General features: G+C 41.0%; 1 protein-coding gene across 8 annotated transcripts in view; it reads left to right on the top strand.

Moving 5' to 3' along the window:
• The first annotated feature begins 965 nt into the window (after positions 1–965).
• Positions 966–19,999, top strand: part of NEK7 (NIMA related kinase 7) — a 162,827-nt gene continuing 143,793 nt past the window's right edge. For 3 of the 8 annotated variants that reach the window (XM_064594046.1, XM_064594048.1, XM_054507958.2), the window contains exon 1: positions 973–1,253. The gene's annotated coding sequence lies outside the window, so the exon portion shown is untranslated. Of the gene's footprint in view, positions 1,254–19,999 lie in introns of all 8 variants that reach the window. The other 5 variants (XM_054507959.2, XM_045877089.3, XM_054507957.2 and 2 more) reach the window with 3 other exon arrangements.

The following is a 19,999-nucleotide window of genomic DNA, read 5'->3' as shown; positions in this document are numbered from 1 at the left end:
TGTATTTAAGCACCTTGCTTATCTCATTTAATTCTAACCTTAGTCCTAGAGATGAGTATTATTACCATTCTTGTTTTACAGACAAAGAGACTAATACTCGGGAGAGGTGAAGTAACTTGCTGCCGGGTCACAGAGTTAATAATCACTGAACTAAGATTAGAATGAAGGCGTGGTTGACTCCATACTGCCTCCTGGCTGTCATCTCCAGTAATACGTGTCCAGTTACCCAAGTAGTAGTCTTTTGCAGTTCCTGTCCTAGGGGTCTGGGGTATCCACCCCCCACTTCCCAAAGATTCCCAATACCAAAATAAGTCGTTCACTTTTCAGAAATGTCCTAAAAGCCATTGTTATCTACGCTAGGACTCTTACTTTAATGTAAGGCGTGCTTAGCGCAGAGGTAGTTCAAACCACCTAGTAAGAGAAGATGGGATCAAAACGCTGTGATCCAGAAGAAAGGGGACGTCACCAGTTGAGCTCACAGCTTGAAAGTGGGGGCATTCAAATGCAAGTGAGGAAAAGACAAGTTCTCAAAAAGCAGCCCACCCCAGCCCAGAGGAAAGTTGGCGCAAAGGAGGCGAATGGGGCTCAGGGGGCAGATCGACGCACTCCACGCCGCGCTGGGTCTGACAACAGGGAGCCACATGCCGGAGGGGCCCCCCAGAACGGCTTCGGCTGCATCGGGGAGGTGACGGGGCTCCCTGCACTCGCAGAGCGCCGTGCGGGGCCCGCGGGCAGCCCCGACGCGCAGCCGGCCGGACCGGCGGCGCGAGGCTCCGGGGGCGGGGAGGGGCCCCCCAGAACGGCTTCGGCTGCATCGGGGAGGTGACGGGGCTCCCTGCACTCGCAGAGCGCCGTGCGGGGCCCGCGGGCAGCCCCGACGCGCAGCCGGCCGGACCGGCGGCGCGAGGCTCCGGGGGCGGGGAGGGGCCGACGCCCGCCCCGCCCCTCTCCTCGGGGATGCCGGGATGTTTACCCTCCTGACAGCGGCGGCCGCGGGAGGAGGAGCGGGAGTTGCGGGAGGATGGGCCGCCACTAGGCTCGCACTCGGGACGCGTCTCGCCTTGCGCAGGGTGGGGGCCCGCGCCTGCAGCGTCCGCGGGGGCGGCGCGGCGCGGCGGGAGGTGGCGATCGGCTCCCGGCCTCGCAGCCACAGCCCCCGGCCCAGCGGGCCTTTCCGCGGGGCCGCCTGGCCGAGCCGCCCGCCCGCCCCGGGTCCCTCGCGGACAGGAGAACGGAAAACTCCCAACTTCCTGGTGAGTGGCTGCGGGGGTCTCGGGCTCCCGGGCCCGGTGGCCCGGGCCGGGTGGGGCTGCCTGCGGGAGCCGGGCGGAGACGGGGAGGCCGGGAGGGCGCGGGGCGGCCTCCGGGATCCCCGCGCCGGGGGAGGTGGGGCGGGGTGCGCCGCGCTCGAGCTGGGTGGGGGTTTCGGTCCGGTTCGTTGGCAGTGGCGGGAGCGGGCGGCAGGAACTTGGTGCCCGGCACGGGCTTTGGCGGCCCGAGGCTGCCGTGGGTGCCGCGGTAACTAAGAAACTCCGCGGCCACCGCGGCGGCGGCAACAGGTCTTTGGTTTCAGGACCCGAGGAACTTAGGCGAAGTCCCGCCTCCCACCCCACGGCTGCTGCTCATTGGTGGCGTCGGTTATTTATCCCTCACGGATTGGTTAGGCCCAGCTGTCAGGATTCGGCAGCAGCCAGACTTCAGAGGAGTGAAGTTCACTGGCGAGAGTGGGTGGTGGGAGCCGTGAAGCTAAGGGAGAAGCTGAAGTGGCTTGAGAAGTACAGGGAGGATGGCCGACCTGTTGGAGAATGGGCTTTCGTGGGACCCTGTCAGGATTAGCAAATGTGAGAGAGATTGCAAGGCAATAGAGATGGTGATGGTGGCAATGGGAAATAAATACACTGAGAATTGAGGCCAAAGTCAGAGAGACGAAGGGGACCCCAAAAAAGAAAAATGAGAAGACCACATTGCTCTAGGATAGTGTCAGGAAGCAACACAACCTAGAGGATGCTGCAGTGAGATCTAAAGAACTCTTGTTGCCTCTTCCCTGTGTACTGCAGGCCTCGGGAGATGATGTGTCAAACACATAAATCGTGTTCTCTCATAGCTGTAGTCCTTATTAGGGGTAAATACTAAAAATATACTTATTTTACAGTAGGTTATCTCCCATCCTTGAGCAGTTCTGGTGACGGAACTGAAAGTCTGAAAGCATTACAAAAACGAAATGATTTTCCTCCTCTGACTACTGATCATAAGGATGCTGTTGAAAAAATTGAATGCGCATAGTTTGTAGAGCCCTGGGTACCTATCATAACTAGCACCATTGTTTCTAATTCTTCCTCCAAAGAGTTTGTAGTTTCAAGAAGTATGCACACTCCCTGTAGACAACAGCAGTGTGTCTTGTCAGGTTGCTTTACAGGATAAAGTACAGAATGCGTGTGTGGTAAATCTGTATAGGAGCTTGAGCTGTTGCGGGTGTGGTCGAAGAATGGCATAGTTTTAGGGGCAACCGGACAAAACACTGGAAACGGTGGATAATTCAACAAGAGATTCAACTAACCCTGTAATACTTTGTGGCAACTCTTACTGAATGGACACCGAGTATTTTTGGCTTTAATACTTGGCGAAGGCCAGTGCGCTTACAACAGTTAACAGAAAACTTAAGCGATTATATCATTTCCAGAGGAAGGAATCCTCTGCTACCCTTGGGAGATCCAGTCCACAGCTTGCTTCACTCCTAAAACCGCAGCATCTTTCTGTTTGGTCCTGGACTGGAGCTTGCTGGGGTGGGGATGAGATGTTGGAGCTTTGAAAAATTGCCGCGTGGAGGAGTCAAACGGGCAGGACGTTGAGAGGAGGGCCCGCAAAATAAAAAGAAGAAGGAACCCCTAGTGGACGCTGGCTGCTTTTTCTGGGGTGGAGATTCCCCGGACCCTCGGCGAAGTGCGGGCCTGGGAGTTTGCGCTCAGCCGGGAGGCCCCGCCCTCTGCAGCTCTGACGGCCTCCGCAGCCAATGAGCGGCGAGGGCACCGCGGTTCCCTGCTCGGGAGGGCGGGTACTTCCTACTTCGGCCCTAGGCTTGGAGGAGGGAGAGAAAGTTTCTCCTCGAAGGATGGCTGGTGGAGGACTCCAGTGTGAGGGATGAGAAATACGTAAAAATAAAGGGGAGGAGGTCCCAGTTTCTTCTGACTCCTCATGCACGTCTCGTTTCATAATTGAGCTACATCTTGAATTCACCACTGCATCTGAAGCTTTGTAGTTGATAAGAAAAGAAGGTGGTCAGCGAACTAAATGTCCAGGTGGATGGAGTTTTACTCTGAAATTTTCTGTAAACGAAAACCAAGGAATATCAGAAACTAAATTGTTAAGCATTTCCACAATACTTGGGAATCTTGCCACCGTTAAAAATCTTTATCAATTTAAAAAGTGAAGAGCGTAACTTGAGTGCAGATTTATTCTATACTTGAAACTACTATTTAGGTTTATTTATGAAGATCATACCTGTAGCCCCCTCCATTCCTTTTCCCACTTAGACATTTTCCTGGCTGGACAATTTCAAGAGCTCTTTTCCAGCCCAATAAAACAGCACTTACTCCAAGAAGGAGGAAAGCACGTCTGGTATGATGGCAACATACTGGTGGAGGAGGGGAGATTTAAGGCCAGTATAATAACATACCCAAATAATAAAAATCAAAATTGTCGTTTTAAATGACCGAAAGCGCAGTTTCAGTTTGTGTAAGTAAGTATTTAACCTCATACTTCCCTCCCCTTCACCTTCCTTCCAATAGACAGTTTTGGGCTCTGATTTATCGCCATAATTTAGGTATTCTTTTCTTCTCATCTGTTGTGCCTTTACCGAAATGTAGATTTCTTTTTTTCACTTAAATATGTGGTCTGAGATATCATTAGAGACTTTTACTGAGTTTCTGGAACCAAACTGTCTCATGTTTTAAAATGTTATCTCTGAAGTGTTCCTAACCTAGCCAGCGTATGTGGACAGGAGAGGATAGTGATAACATAAATGCAACTTTGGAAAAGAAGTTGCTTAATTAGATAATAAGTTGCAAAATTCCTTTCAGGTTTTGTTTCCTTTGATTTTTTTTTTTTTAAATAGGCTTTGGTATTTAAAACATTTGCAGTGTAGCTGCAGTTGCACAAAGTTGCACTCTGTCCACATTCCTGGTTTCCTTCAATTAAAATATTTGTCCCTTCAGATAGTTAGTACCGTATGCATAAAACAGGGTAGGATACTTAGTATAATACTTGAGGGTATCTTGGAAATGACATATATGATTATTGTTTGCTCTGATTTGTTTTATCAAGTTACTTTATTGACAGTTCCATAAATATATGGCTAGATGTTTTAAGAAGTGTTTCTTCATCCTTTTGATTATTTTAGTTTAATTCCTCCTCCCCTCATTTTTATAGGGAATATAGGTGAGTAACATTTGGTTATATAATTGTAATGAAATGTATTTATTTGCAGGATATAATGGCAGTTGAGAATTTTTAAATATATGTAAAACTAATGTAGAACGATTCACTCTTAGAGTTATAAAACTTCTAAATTGCTGATTCCTCTTAGTGACTAATAGCTTGATTATCTCTGTATGACACATTATATATCTATATAAAATATTTTTTTCATTCTGATGAAAACACTGAAAGAATGTATTTCATGGTTTTTAGTGAGCGGTGGGAATGAGAAGGACAGATGATCATGAAGCATTTCTTAATTTTCTTGTGCAAGAAAACTTTTTTTAACCTTTGTCAAAATAACTGCTCTGCTATACTGTTTATATAATGTGCTTACAATGAGTTGTTTTGTAATAGCTATCCAGGGTGTTAATCAAAACAGTGTATAAATGAACGGAACTTACTTAATTGGTCTATAAAATTTTAGAAATAAATGTTTTCTGTTACTTAATGAAAGTAGACCTTTCTGTAAATCTTGCCACTGGTCTTCTGTTGATAATCCGTGTAAGTAAGCCGTTGAGGGTAACTTTTTCATTCCAGGCTGCTTTTGTATAGAACAGGGGTTAGTAAACTTTCTCTGTAATGGGCCAGATAGTAAATATTTCTGGCTTTGTGAGCCATATAGTCTCTATCATTGTAGTCATGGCCAGTACCTGAACAGGTGGTCATGGCTGTGTTCCAATAAAGCTTTATTTATACAAATAGTTTGGAGGCCCACCCCAGCTTTAGAAGATAATACCAAAGATCTAAATATGATTCTGGGCCATTGATGCTTGACTTGATGTGGATTTTCCACAGCAGTATTTTATAGCCTTTTTTGTTTCTTGAACTCAGAACCCTGAGATCAAGAGCTGAACTAAGATCAAGACCTGAGCTGCGATCAAGAGTCGGAGGCTTAACCAACCAAGCAACCCTGATGTCCCTGGCCTTTTTTGGTTTTAGACATTTGTGACAATCTCTTGATCTTTCCCAGTCCCCTAAGAATAATGCCACTAAATCATACCCCAATTTTGTGTTTCATCTCAGAGACTTCATAAATATATGAACCTCTTTTAGATTTATCTACTTTTTCAGGGTTTTCTACCATTGTTTGCTCCTTGGGGGTCCCACACCCATCCTGTGACATTGAATGAATGTGTACCTGTCTAGCTTCTTCCTTACTAAACCAAGATGAAATCTGATGTCATATATTTAATCTTTGCTTGATTGACAGATAACACTAATATAAATATATTTTGGTGTGTTTCTTTAACTCATAGTTTTCATTTTAAACCTATTGGAATGACCGCCTTTGTTTCTTTTAGAAGTTTCTGTCATGAGCAAGAGGGTGGGCAGATTTTTTTTTTTAAAGAAAAAAGTCTTTTATAGAAGACTTTTTCCCCCAATTAAAAAAAAAAAAATACTGGAAAGGGCTTGTGTTTGTGGGAGGGCCTGCAGTCAGGGTGTGTGTAGTCTGGGGATGTGTGGGGTACCTCCTCCCTTTGTTTGAAGAATTGGCTGTAGGCTTACCTGGGTGCAGCTACTGAGAAGCCTGAGAATGGAATGGAAAATGCAGCAGTTTTGACATCACTCAGTAGAGTTTCCTAGCCCTGGCCAGGAGTGGGTTCTGGGTGTGCCAGAATATTTGTCTCTCAGCGTGGTCAGGTAGCACCTGGGGCATTCACAGCTACCAGGCTAGTTGCCACCAGCTACAACGAGCCTCTTTATCAGACCCTGTGCACAAATATCATTTTCTGTGTTTATCATGAAAAAGACTAAGCCCGGGTTTGTCTCCTTGGTTGAGTTACTTGATTTGTTGGGACTATAGTTTTCTCAGCTCAGGTAAGATTGCTTTGAGGAATAAATGAAAACATCTTTGTAAAAATACCACAGTAGGCTCTAAGTGTTAGTTTCATTTCACCTATTTCTGTTTTTAGGACGTTCAGCGGTAGGAAGCGCATCTGCTGTTCTCAGTTTTTCTTTCTTTTTTTTTTATTTTTTATTTTTTTATTCTTATATTTTCCCCATACATTACATCATTAGTTTTAGATGTAGTGTTCCATGATTCATTGTTTGTGCATAACACCCAGTGCTCCATGCAGAATGTGCCCCCCTCAATACCCACCACCAGGCTAACCCATCCTCCCACCCCCCTCCCCTCTAGAACCCTCAGTTTGTTTCTCAGAGTCCATCGTCTCTCATGGTTCGTCTACCCCTGCGATTTCCCCCCCTTCATCCTTCCCCTCCCGCTACCTTTTTCTTCTTCTTCTTTTTTTTTTTTCTTAACATATATTGCATTATTTGTTTCAGAGGTACAGATCTGAGATTCAGCAGTCTTGCACAATTCACAGCACTTACCAGAGCACATACCCTCCCCAGTGTCTATCACCCAGTCACCCCAGCCCTCCCACCCCACCCCCCACTCCAGCAACCCTCAGTTTGTTTCCTGCGATTAAGAATTCCTCATATCAGTGAGGTCATATGATACATGTCTTTCTCTGTTTGACTTATTTTGCTCAACATAATACCCTCCAGTTCCATCCACGTCGTTGCAAATGGCAAGATCTCATTCCTTTTGATGGCTTGTTCTCAGTTTTTCTGATGACAGGCCCTGTTGCCCATTATGCTGGGGCCCAGCTTTGTCTGATCAGGCTCCTACCTAGCTCTATGCCATTTCTACCTTCTCTGCTTGAATTCTTCTTCCTCTTTGCCCTGTGATTTCCAAATTCATAATTTAGTGGTTCCCATTGTTTGAGTTCATGTTTTTATGTTTTTTGGAGTATGGGGAGAAGGCATTAATCTTTGGTTCCTCAGACAGGAAAAACACAAGAGGCTTGGGGGGGTTATATTTTGGACAGTAAAAAATGGGAGTTGTAAAGAGATCCTTAAATACTAAGTAAAAATGGCAAAACTAAAAATATTATTTCTAATAGTCTTACAGTTTTGCTTTTTTTTAATCATTAGAATATTTTCCTCATATTCTCATATTTACCTGGCAGATTAATGTAATTTTTGTTGTGGTTGTAACCATAACAAAGCCACATATCCTCTATTACATTATGATTGGGAAAATTGAATAGATTTGTTTAGAAAAGTTATTGTACTTCTAAAAGGTAAGGAATTGCAAATCTTCTATTGCTTTTTATATATAACTGTGGACACATAGTAAAATACTGTGATATGTTTGCATACTGTCTTAAAGACTCCCAGAACTGGACAGTAGGTAATTTTTTTAAGGCAAATGGCATGATCTTATCCAAACAGTTTATTTCCAGGCATGGTGTGTTACTTAACAAATACAAGTAAATTGAAAGATAGACAGGAGGGCGCCTGGGTGGCTCAGATGGTTAAGCGTCTGCCTTCGGCTCAGGTCATGATCCCGGGGTCCTGGGATCGAGTCCCACATCGGGCTCCCGGCTCTGCGGGGAGCCTGCTTCTCCCTCTGACCCTTGCCCCTCTCATGCTGTTTCTCTCTCGCTCTCTAAAAAATAAATAAAATCTTTAAAAAAAAAAAAAAAAGAAAGATAGACAGGAAGAATGCTTATTGATGGATTGAATTTATGGGAAAAAACTGATGTTTTATTCTCAGTTTCTTATTAACTTCTTTTGTTTTCTTTATAGTCTTTGGTGTTAGAACACATTAAGGATAGTATAGTGGCAGGGAATGTATTCAATAAAAACTGGCATTTTTTAACATCTTCAACATATATCTAAAGTAAAGTTTTAATACAGTTTCTACATTTGATAAATATTTTCATTGTTGAATGGCATGTTTTCAACTTCGCTTCATCATTTTATGACCTTGAGTGTTTCAAATACTAGCTGTTGATAAAGAGTTGTATTTTATTAAGCAGCTCTCTTATCCTGTAATCATTCTTTGTTTTTATAAAGGAATTTATTACACTGTATTTAACAGTATTTGAGGGTTGTGGGGCACGGGGTGGGGGTGGAGTTCCATCTTCTGCAAAGTTTCCCAATACCAGGCCACCAAGGGAGCTGCTGCCTCATCCATGATCATAAAGCTGCCAGTGTGAGAGAACACAGTCGCTGTCCTGATGAAGACATGGCCACAATAAGGAAGATGCAGCTATTTTGGTGTCCCCAGAACCATACTCTGACTGTCGTGGTCCAGGAAATGGATGCTCTGCGCACTGGCTCTTAACCCCTCTATTAGTTTCCTAGGGCTGCCCCAACAAATTACCACAAACTGAGTGGCTTAATACAACATAATTTTTTTCTTTCGTAGTTCCAAAGGCCAGAAATTAGAAATCAAGATGTCCACATGGCCATGCTGTCTTTGAAGGCTCTGGGGAGAATGCATTCCATGCTTTCTCTGCTTCTGGTGTTGGCGGCATTCCTTGATGTTCCTTGGCTTTAGACATATATCACTTCAATCTCTGCTTCTGTCACATGGCAGTCTTCCTATGTGTCTCTGTATGCGTCTCTCCTCTTCTTTTAAGGACAGCAGTCACTCTTACACTTAAAGTTTAATAAGCTAAATCTATACTTTTTCTTTCAGATTCTTTAGCATACAGATTATAGATTTCTGATCTTTCTGTTCTGAACAGAATTTTAGGATTGTGCAGAAATTATATTTAAGAGATAAAGGCACCCAGGTTATCCTGTACATATGTAATCTGCTGTTAGTATTTTTTTTTTTTTTTTTAAAGATTTGACTTATTTGGGGCACCTGGGTGGCTCAGTTGTTAAGTGTCTGCCTTCGGCTCAGGTCATAATCCCAGGGTCCTGGGATCGAGCCCCGTATCGGGCTCCCTGCTCAGTGGGAGACCTGCTTCTCCCTCTCCCACTCCCCCTGCTTGTGTTCCCTCTCTCGCTATCTCTCTCTCTGTCAAGTAAATAAATAAAAATCTTTAAAAAAAAAGATTTTATTTATTTCAGAGAGAGAGAGCTCATGTGCACATAAATGGGGGGAGGGGCAGAGGGAGAAGGAGAGAATTTCAAGCAGACTCCCTGCTGAGTGTGGAGCCTGATGCAGCAGATGCAGGCCTGATGTGGGGTTCGATGCGGGGCTCTGTCTTATAACCCTGAGATCATGACTTGAGCTGAAATCAAGAGTCAGCCTTTTAACCAATTGAACTACCCAGGCACCCCTGTAGTTAGTATTCTATTGCTACCACAAAACAGCTGTTCCAAACTCAAGTTTTCCATTCACTATTATCATCTTGTAGTTTCCATTAGGAGACCTAAGTGTATGATTCACTAAATCAGTTATTTTCAGAACTGGAAGGAAACTTATAAATTATCTAAACTGACCTTTTCATTTATTGTGGGAGTAATAAAAATAAACTTATTCTTATAATAAGAATAACCTAAAATCCAAGGATGTAAACTTGCTAATACACACTCTGCTAGATTCCATAACAGTCAATATTGCCTTGTGTTACCTTTGTGATGTTTTTGATGGTAGGCACAGTGATTTTTTTTCTTCTTTTTTTTCAATTCTCCTGAATTAGCAGAATCTTGCTGTGTTCATGGTACATGTTCAATAAAGACTTGCTGATGGAGTGATGACAGTGTACCTCTGATTGCCATATCAGGGCCTTGATTTAAGTCAGCAAATATTTGAGTACCTGATTGTGCAGGGGTGAAGTATTTCTTTTGCCTCTAAAATGATGAACAGTAGGGTGGATTGCTGTATCCTCACTAATAGGATCCAAGTGGGACAAGAAATTACCATTATGGAGGCCAGTCCCAGGAAGGAGCACTTAATTAGAGGCAGTTCATAAGACAGTAAAGGCTAGAAAGTTCATGATTGGTCGTATGGTCAATATTTCATAAATACATATTTCATTATGTTAGACACCTTGACTCATAAAAGCCAGCCTTCATGTTGTTTGTCATTTTGGTATATTGAAAATAACTTGTGTGCCCCCATTGCTTCATGTATATATGCCTGAAATGTTCGGAATGCCACTGACCAGTTTCTCCCTCTAATACCTTCTCTTGCTGTGATTCAAAGATCATGATTGGCTCTGTTTCCTTTACTTCTGTAGCCATGCCCCTCTCTTAGAAGTTGGTTCTCAGTTTATTATATACGTTCCCTGTTTCAGTGAAAATTCTGCTTTACAAAGCAGAATGATTAGAGATTAATCACATGAATCCTAAAGGATTTATTTCATGATTCCTTGAAATAGTTACATCTATTTGTACATTGAAGATGATTTACAAAATTTGTATAGCTGTTCAAGAATATATGGGTGGCTTTTTTGCTACCACCAAGATAGGTTGTATTTTCAAAGCATTTGTCCTATTACTATGTTTCTCAAACTGTGGTCCTCAGAATGTCTGTGTCAGAGATTCTGATCTTATAAGTATGAGCATTGGCATTTAAAAACAAGTACCCTAGGGTGCCTGGCTGGATAGTTGGTAGAGCATGTAACTCTTGCTTTCAGGGTTGTAAGTTTGAGCTCCATGTTGGGTGTAGAGATTGCTTAAAAATTAAATCTTTAAAAAAATAAAACACAAGTACCCCAGATGATTTTTATAATAAACACAGATTTGGAAAGCCACTGGTCTGTGATGGGAACCTACGTTTAAAATAAGTACTGCAGGTGATCCTAATGCAGGTGTTCCTCAGGCCATACTAAGAAATGACACATGGTCTTTTAAAAAAATACTTTTTAATTAAAAAAATATTTAGGAGGGCATGTGTTGGGATGAGCAGTGGGTGTTATATGCAACTAATAAATCGTTGAACACTCCAACAAAAACATGATGTACTATATGCTGGCTAACTGAACATAATAAAAAAAAATTATTTATAATGAGAGCCCATTCCTACTGCTAACATTTTTGGCCTGGGGTGTGCAGCCCTTTGGAGCAGTTTATATCTAATAATTAGATTCTTCCAGCATGTGTAACCTGTGTCTCAGCTCAAACAGGGCATAGGTGTTGCTGAAATGATGGTTATAAATCAATTAAAATCATTTAGATAAAGTATAAATATCTTATAAACAACAACTGAAGTAATAACAGAAGAGAAAATTCCACTTCGAACAAGTAAAAGAAAATACTACATCTAAGTGTTAGTTTTCGTTCTATCCCAACAAGTGGTCCCTTGTTAATGTACTGCTTACAGTGTATGCACTTGTCACCATTTTTGGCATTTCTATGGTATTTCTCTCAGCTAGGTGTGAAAGTTACCACTTCCCTTACCTCTGAGATGGTTTGCTTTTTGCTTAAGGCTAAAAGCCCTTTGCCTGCACCTAGAGATTTTGCTTCTAGTCACCATTACCTTACTTCTATCTGTAGTTCTCAGTCTTGTTTCTGGGCTTGGCTGCACCAAGCTTTGATGTCTTGCATATCTAGCCATGCTGGAAAGTATTCAAGAACATCATGATGAGTAACCTGTTCCTTTTTCCATGACTGTCTTATTTCCATTGATAACAAGTGTCTCTGGTACTTGAGTTGCTTCTAACTTCCCTCCTTGTCATTAGATACAGATCTTTGCATGCAGGTTGTGTTCTTTATTCAAGAAAGCCTCCTTGGTCAATCACAGTCATTCGTTCATTTAAGATATGCTTGGTCATTTAAAAACTACTTTCTACCAGTGTTTTTTAATACCTTTTTCTTAATTTGGAGTTCATCAAATCAGTTCAGGCCCTTGTTGTTTATGACCATTTCTATCCCCATCTTTTTTCTTTTTTTTTTTTTTTAAAGATTTTTATTTATTTATTTGAGAGAGAGAGAGAGAGAGAGAGAGTGAGAGACAGAGCATGAGGGGAGAGAGGGTCAGAAGGAGAAGCAGACTCCCTGCTGAGCAGGGAGCCTGATGTGGGACTTGATCCCAGGACCCCGGGATCATGACCTGAGCTGAAGGCAGTCGCCTAACCAACTGAGCCACGCAGGCGCCCTCCCCATCTTTTTTCATATAATAAGAAGAGGCAGCTCGATAAAGGTATTGAAGTCCTGGATTGAGTCCAGGTTCATTTTTATATCTTTTCAGATGCCAAGCACAGAGTCCAGCTCTTAGTGTAAGCTAAATTAATATTTACACAACTCAGTTTAAGAGTTGAGTGTCTGGCCTAGGAGAGAGCATTGGTAATGTGATGAATAGTTCAGATAATAGAATGGAGCCTGGACTGTAACGATGCCCTGATGATGTTGACTTAGGGTATATGTTGGGTGTGTGGTCCTGGATAAGGCAGTGCTACTACGATTCCTAGGCCTTTTTTGTTCATGTGTTGGGTTGTCATCTTTTGAATGTCAGTATTTCCACAATAAGACATGAATGCCCATTTTTATTTTTTTTTTGTGAACTTTGTCGGGTATTTGCATATGCTGTTCAGAAGATGATCCAGTGGATTGGACGGGGTTTGATGTTAAACTTAGTTTCACAATGAGATGAAGTTTCTCTGAAATTGGAAGACATACATGCCTGAAAGCTGAGGGACAGACCATTTGATCTCTGGGGATCTCCAGCATTTGTAAGATGAATGATTCTGTGATTCTGTTCACTTTATGGTTCTTCTTTTTCTATTTGTTCTTTATTCTCCCCATTTTCCTACTGGGTCCCACCAATTCATGGGTTGAAGAAAGAGAAATTTGGGGATTGTTGCTAGGTAGCTGAAAGTGAGTAATAAAGAAAATAAACAAAGATCTAGCTTTATGCTTTTAAAAATATTTCAGTTTTTATTAATCACAGAATATAGGAGCATAAGAATGACTAAATGCTGCATCATATTGCCTGGCTCTATTATTTTTAATGGCTCTGCATTGGAACCTCTGCTTTCAGCCTGACGACCTATCTTTCTAGATTTACTTCTTTATACTTTTCTATATTTTAGTCATGTCTGACCACTTACTTTTTTTTTTTTTTTGGTTAAATTTTGTACCCTTTTGGGGCACTTTAACAAAGGGGGTACCCTTTGTTAAGCATCTGCCTTCGGCTCAGGTCATGATCCCGGGGTCCTGGGATCGAGCCCCGCATCGGGCTCCCTGCTCGGCGGGAAGCCTGATTCTCCCTCTCCCACTCCCCCTGCTTGTGTTCCCTCTCTTGCTGTGTCCCTCTCTGTCAAATAAATAAAATCTTAAAAAAAATTTTTTTGTACCCTTTCTGGCTTCACTGCTTTATCTTTTTGCTTTTCTCACTTCTTTTAATGCCTATTCTCTTTGCTTCACTGCTTTATCTTTTTGCTTTTCTCACTTCTTTTAATGCCTATTCTCTTTGCTTCAGCTATTCAGTATCACTATATTAAAATAATCTTCGTCCTTTAAGGGTTTGCCCTAGTAGAAATCCTTCTGCTTCTTTTAAGCCTCTAGTACCTGTTGGCTCTCCCTGTAGTTACTTGTCTTAGCTTCCTTCCTGGAATATAAGCTTCTGGAAGGTGTGAATCATGTGCTGTACATATTAGTGTTTCCTGCAGGGCCTAGGACCATTTTTGTCAGAACCAGCCATTCAGGGAATGACAGGTGACTGCCTCCTGGTGAGGATATGGGGCAGAAGGTCTGGGCAGATCCTAGAGTGAAAGAATGTCCAGAACAATTGAGCAGTTGGTTTCAGGGAAGTCTGTGATGACGGCGAGGTGCATGTCTCTGCAGGGCCCATAGGGCATATTATGAGGAAGGTCTTACTATGTGATATAGATAAAGGTTGATCAGTCAGTGGTAAATGTTGGGATATTCAGAGATCTAGTTTGAGAGTCTGGGTTTGGTATCTGAATTCTGAATTTTAAGTTCTGGCAGATCTCAGAATAGGATGACATGGGAACTAGGACTAGGAGAAATGGATAGAGATGCCAGACATGAAGTTGGTGGAAACGAGAAGAGTTATGGAGTCAAGGCAGAGGTAAGTTTGGCAGTTAGGTACAAGTTAGAGGCTCGGGCAACAAGGAGCAAAGAACTAAGTTCTTGGAATTAGGATGTGAGGTTAAAACAGGATCAGCGGTCAGATTAAATTGATTTGAGGCTGATTTATTAAGCCGTTTACTAAGTATCCTTATATTTCCCTTGCTTAGAGGCAAGCCCATTCCTTGTTCAAGTTCATTGACCTGGCTTTTTATAAAGGGGTAGCAACGTCTCTCTGCCCAAAAAATTGCTGACTGTATTTGCCAAATGAATCCTGTTTTGATGTTCTGACAGGCCTCTCATGAGGAAAACACTGAACTGAGTTAAATAAAGAAGTAACTAGCTTACTACTGGAAATTATTCCCCTCTAAAGAATAACTACTAATTGGGAATTGATGATGGTTATCCTTTGATTTGTGTCATCAAATGCTGACCTAGAGAAAGGTTGTTCTGCTTCAAAATAGATATATTTTATTTAGTATCTTTTCATAGCTTTCATTGCTGAAGTTTAAAAGAACAATCACAATGTCAATAATTATTTAAAAAAAACATTTAAAGTACTTACAAAAAGGCCTGTGCCAAGTGGGCCAAAGATACAGTGTATATTCGTGAATGAATGAAGAAGCACGTAGGAAATGAGCCTGGAAAAATACCCAGATATTGCATTATGAAAGCCCCACATACAATACTAAGAAGATTGGCCCCCTCCTCTCCTGTAATACGATTGTAAAGAGTTATTTGTACCTTTATGTTTTCAACTTTTGGTTGTAATAGCAATAAAAGCTATAGGTCTTTGATATCTTTTTACCGGTTTTTAGGTGATCAGAGATCAGGAACTAGTGTCAGAATTGAATCAAGATTATTATAAAGGCAGCCTTAGGTAGATTTGTTAAAAAATGTATTAAGAAAATGTGTTAAAAATGTATTAAGAAAATGTGTTAAGGGATGTATGAAAAAATTAAGTTTAGACTTGAAAATCCAGGCTCTGGTCATAGTACAGTATACTTTAAATTTACCAAGAAAAAGTGTTATTTTATTCTTTATAAACAGAGCCTATTGTAGTATCTGCTTTCTTTTTTTCCCTTTTAAAATTTAGTATGGGGTTAAATTTATTTATGTATTTATGTCCTTATTCAATCAGTTTATGCTTTTTTTTAATTAATTAATTAATTTTTTTAAAGAACCACCTCAATACCTTCTACCCACTTCTAGATTTTTTGTTGTTGTTTTGTTTTTTATTTTTGTTTTTTTTCCTTGCTTAACATCCTTCACTTACTATCTTTGGAATAATTTCCAATCCCTTAGTCTCTTAAAACTATGATTTGGGCCTTGGCTCTTGCCTCTGCTGTTTCTGATGCTCCTGTCTTATCGCGCTACTTGTGGTTCCTTCGTCACTCCCTGCTCTTAGTCAGGAGCGTCTGCCCTCTTTTTTGCCTGTGTAGCTCCCACACACTCGTTAGAACCCACTTCCAGTGTCTCCTTTGCAAAGCCTTGCTGACCTGACAGCCTGCTTAGGCATCTCTCTTGCCAGCTCTTGTAGCAGTTCCCTGGGATGGTGTCTGTCAGAATACTTGCTTCCGTGGGCTGTAAAAGTCTGCTTCTTTCTGTCTCTCCTGGGAATAACTTGAGGGATCCAAATTGCCTGAATCCATTTTGTATTCCCAGCAGCTGTAGTAGACACGTCGGTTGTGCTCAAAACTTGACCCGGTGAATGAGTTCGAGTAGATAAGAGAGAGGAGGAGTCGAGGAGAGCCCACAGTTTTGGCAGGGGGCCCGAGTAGATGATGGTGTTATTTATCTCCAGTTCTAGCACCTTTTTCTCCCTACTCCACTCACCCCCACCTTTGAGTAGCTGTGGCTTTTTACTAAAAAGGATGAAATAAAGAAATTAGAGACTTAACTTTGTTGAAGATTCTTAGGACATTTTATTTATGCCATGGTATTTCTTGCCTCATTGAGGGCCGGGGTATATATAGATGGCTCTCACTAAATGTGAAGAGGTATAGTCTTCCTTTTTTATTGGCATATTTTCTAATTCTTTTGCCATTTTGACTCTCTTTATAGTCTTTAATAAGCAGTAGTAGTATGATCATGAGAGTTAGGAAGAACAAACTTTGTCCCAGTATGGTTTTAGAAGCCTTCTCATGTATTTACAAAATGTGTTTGCAGCTGGCCTTTACATGTCATTTTAGTGTTGAGATAATCATATAGATCTTCCTATGCAGAGTACCTGCAAATCACATAGCTATCAAATGGTATAAATTTCTACTTGTTGGCTAGGGAAAGTGAGAGTTGAAGTACTCTAAGATGCAAGGGAATACGTTTTGCTTTAGTTATAGATAAAGTTGTCATAGTGCCTAATGCTGATGAAAAACAAAAAAGAAATCTTAACCAGATCAGCTTAAAATTCAGTCCTGTTGTTTAAGCAGAGGTAGAGAATAACGCGTTCAGTTCTCATTGACACTGCATTCATGAAAACTAACCGAGTGTGGTGGGAGGAGGAGGCCTCTCATGTTGAGTTTGGGCTGTTTGTGGGATATACAAGTGACCCTATCTAGGCAGTTGGTTATATGGAGCTTGAGCTCAGCAGCAAAGTCTGGCCTGGTGTAGAGCTCTGGTGTCATCAGTAGAGAGGGGCAACGGATTATGTGTGGTAGCGGGTAAGTCTGTTTAGAGAAGATGTGTCAGGGGTCCTATTCATCCTTGCTCACTTAAAAGAAGGTAAATACTCAACAAATATGGAAAGTAACTAAAAGTTAACTCATGTGTTGCTGTCTGACTTTAGCTCTAAGTATATACTATGTAAGACATTTTCTTGGGAAAACCCAAATAATGCCATTTACATCCTTAATAAAACTGTGCTTTTAAAGCCTCTTACCCTATGCTGTCTTTCTAAGATTTTATTCTTTAGAGAAATGGATTTTCACATACTCAGAAGGTTTCTGAAAATAAAATTTAGATAGATCTCATCAATTATATATAACTATTTTAGTGTTTGTAAGTCTGTAATCACTATTAACTCGATTTGCAATTTTTTTATGAGTTATTTATATTTAAAGTCTGTCATATAACATCCCAGATAGCTTCTGATGAGCAAACAACATTATGTTTGTTATTCCTACTGCTAATTTAAAATAACAGTCTTTATTCTTTGGATAGTATCTCCCTAAAATCGTAGTTTCACATATAAGTGTGCCAGAGAAAGTACGTTTGTTTGTAGTATCTGTTCGTGTATGTTAAAAGACACACGCACACAGCTTGGCATGATTTTGTGGTCTGTGAAAAAGATCAGGAGAGGGATTGCAGGATGGTGTAGGTCAGGGTTGAAATAACTTGGCAGAGTTTGGTGAGAAAGTTTGCTTTGCGGCTGCCTTGGTTAACTTTGTATAATCCATTCAAAGATGAGTTCAGTTCTGTGATATCAAGAACAGAAATAGCAGCAACTGCATTTAGTTTCTTAGAAGGCCAATTTTGAAGTATAAAATATAACCATGATTTACCTTATAAGTAAGTATATTGAAAAATATTTTTATTAAAAGTTAGGACGGGGCGCCTAGGTGGCTCAGTTGGTTAAGGGACTGCCTTTGGCTCAGGTCATGATCCCAGGGTCCTGGGACTGAGTCCCACATTGGGCTCCCTACTCCGCAGGAAGCCTGCTTCTCCCTCTCCCACTCCCCCTGCTTGTGTTCCCTCTTTCGCTGTCTCTCTCTCTGTCAATTAATTAAATACCTAAAATCTTAAAAAAAAAAAAAAAGACAGTTTTGTGTAACTTATGAGTGAATGGCTTTTACATACTTGCTTTTTCTCCTCCTTTCTTAATTTTCTCTTAATTTGGTTTGCATTGGAAGTCTGTGCACAGTGAAAAAGAGATGAAGAGAATTCAGAGATACAGTTTTTTTTTTTTTGTTTTTTTTTTTTTTTTGAGTGGAGAGGAGGGGCGCAGGAAGAGGGAAAAGGCAGGAGTTTTCCCAGAAGTAAAATAACACACTAGCTTTGTTTTGTTAAACATTGATTATGTCCTACTAACCTAATTATCCATTAGACGGACTCTTTTGTTATGACTGACTCAGATCTCAAGAACGTTGTGAAGGTCTGGGTGAGGATTGAGTGAAAAAGTTCCCTGGAGAGGGCATCAGAGGACCTGCGTTGGGGTCATTATTTTGCTACTTAGTTCTATGTTTCAGTTTACCTGTTTAGTTTGTAATTGATAGATCTTTTTAAAACTATTTTATGGTTCCTATAAACTGTAGTATGTAAAGAAAAGAGGATTTTGGAAATTCAGGAATAAGTGCAAGGAACAGTGTCTAATAGAGTAGGTATGTGAAAAAAAAACATGAATAAACAGCAATTAATAAGCTTTTTTAAATAAGGATGTGTTAATTCTGAAAAAATCTATTAAAATTTCCCTTTATTTTATTTAAATGAGAAGTGTTTTTAATTTTTTTTGTGATGAGTTTTTGGTTAGTGAGTGCTTGGTACACACCAAAGTCTGTTAAAACAAATGATCTCACAATAAATAATTCACAGAAATGAAATCATTTCCAACTACTAGCCTATTCCATAGGGCCTTATCAGCTTTGTTATGACAGAATTCACTTCTATGAATTATTGAATTCAGTAGGATGCTTTTTATAATCAGGTTGGGAAGATGGATCCAGCCTATTTATCACAGCTCTTTATGTGTGTCAGTCTTTTGCCATGGATGGTATCGTTCGGTTGCCATGATTTTTCTAGTGTTACAACTGAATGGTTGGCTTAGTAATCACGTGCTTTTGCGGGGGGTTAGTTGTTGCTATGTGAGTAACTGAATGACATGGCAGAAATATATGGGAAAATTTATTGTTTGTAATGGCCTCGTTTGCCAACAGTTAAACTAAACAAACAGAAAGTCTATGAAAAGCTTTTTGGGCAAAGTTCTTGGAAATGGCTGACTAGGTCTTTAACATCCTCTTAGGGAGATTCTTCTGTAAAGATAAACGGAAAAGATAATACTATCTTGCATTTGTATACCACTTAACACTTGTGAATAGCATTGGTATTTTATTCTTCCAACTATTTGTTTGCCATAGAAAAGTTCCCATTTGTTACTCTAAGATAAGGATTTGAGACCTTGCTCTGTCATCACGTGCCATGTGCTTACTATGAACCTCCTTTAGAGGGAAGTAAACTGAGACCTAGGGAGGATAGCTAGTTTTTAATTATTCAGAAGTAGATGCTCATGTAAGTTTGAATTAATTAGGTCCTGATTGTTAGACCTGTATTTTTGATAACTTCTTATTTTCTAGATTTGATTATTCAACAAGTACTTATTAGACCTTAATATGTACTGGAGGTAAAAGAAAAAATGAGGAAGAAATAGATTCTGCCCTTAAGTAGTAGTTGCTAGTGTAGTTAATGATCAGGACCTCAGATGGACAGATAACTGATTCACTAGAATACATTAAGACAAATATTTCAGAAGGTATTTTATAAAGGGCCACTGATTATTATTATTATTTAAGATTTTATTTATTTATTTGACAGAGAGAGAGAGAACACAAGTAGGCAGACAGGCAGGCAGAGGGAGAGGGAGAAGCAGGCTCCCTGCCGAGCAGCGAGCCCGATGCGGGACTCGATCCCAGGACTCTGGGATCATGACCTGAGCCGAAGGCAGCTGCCTAACTGACTGAGCCACCCAGGAGCCCCAATTATTATATTTTTTAAAGATTTTAAAAAATTGTTAGAGCATGAGAGAGAACAC

This window comes from Mirounga angustirostris, unplaced genomic scaffold (assembly GCF_029215605.1).
Source record: "Mirounga angustirostris isolate CCGP_5_RB_7025 unplaced genomic scaffold, mMirAng1.0.hap1 SCAF_6, whole genome shotgun sequence".
NCBI classification, from domain to species: domain Eukaryota; kingdom Metazoa; phylum Chordata; class Mammalia; order Carnivora; family Phocidae; genus Mirounga; species Mirounga angustirostris.
Note: the sequence above shows the minus strand (reverse complement) of the source record. Positions and strands in the feature narration are given on the sequence as shown.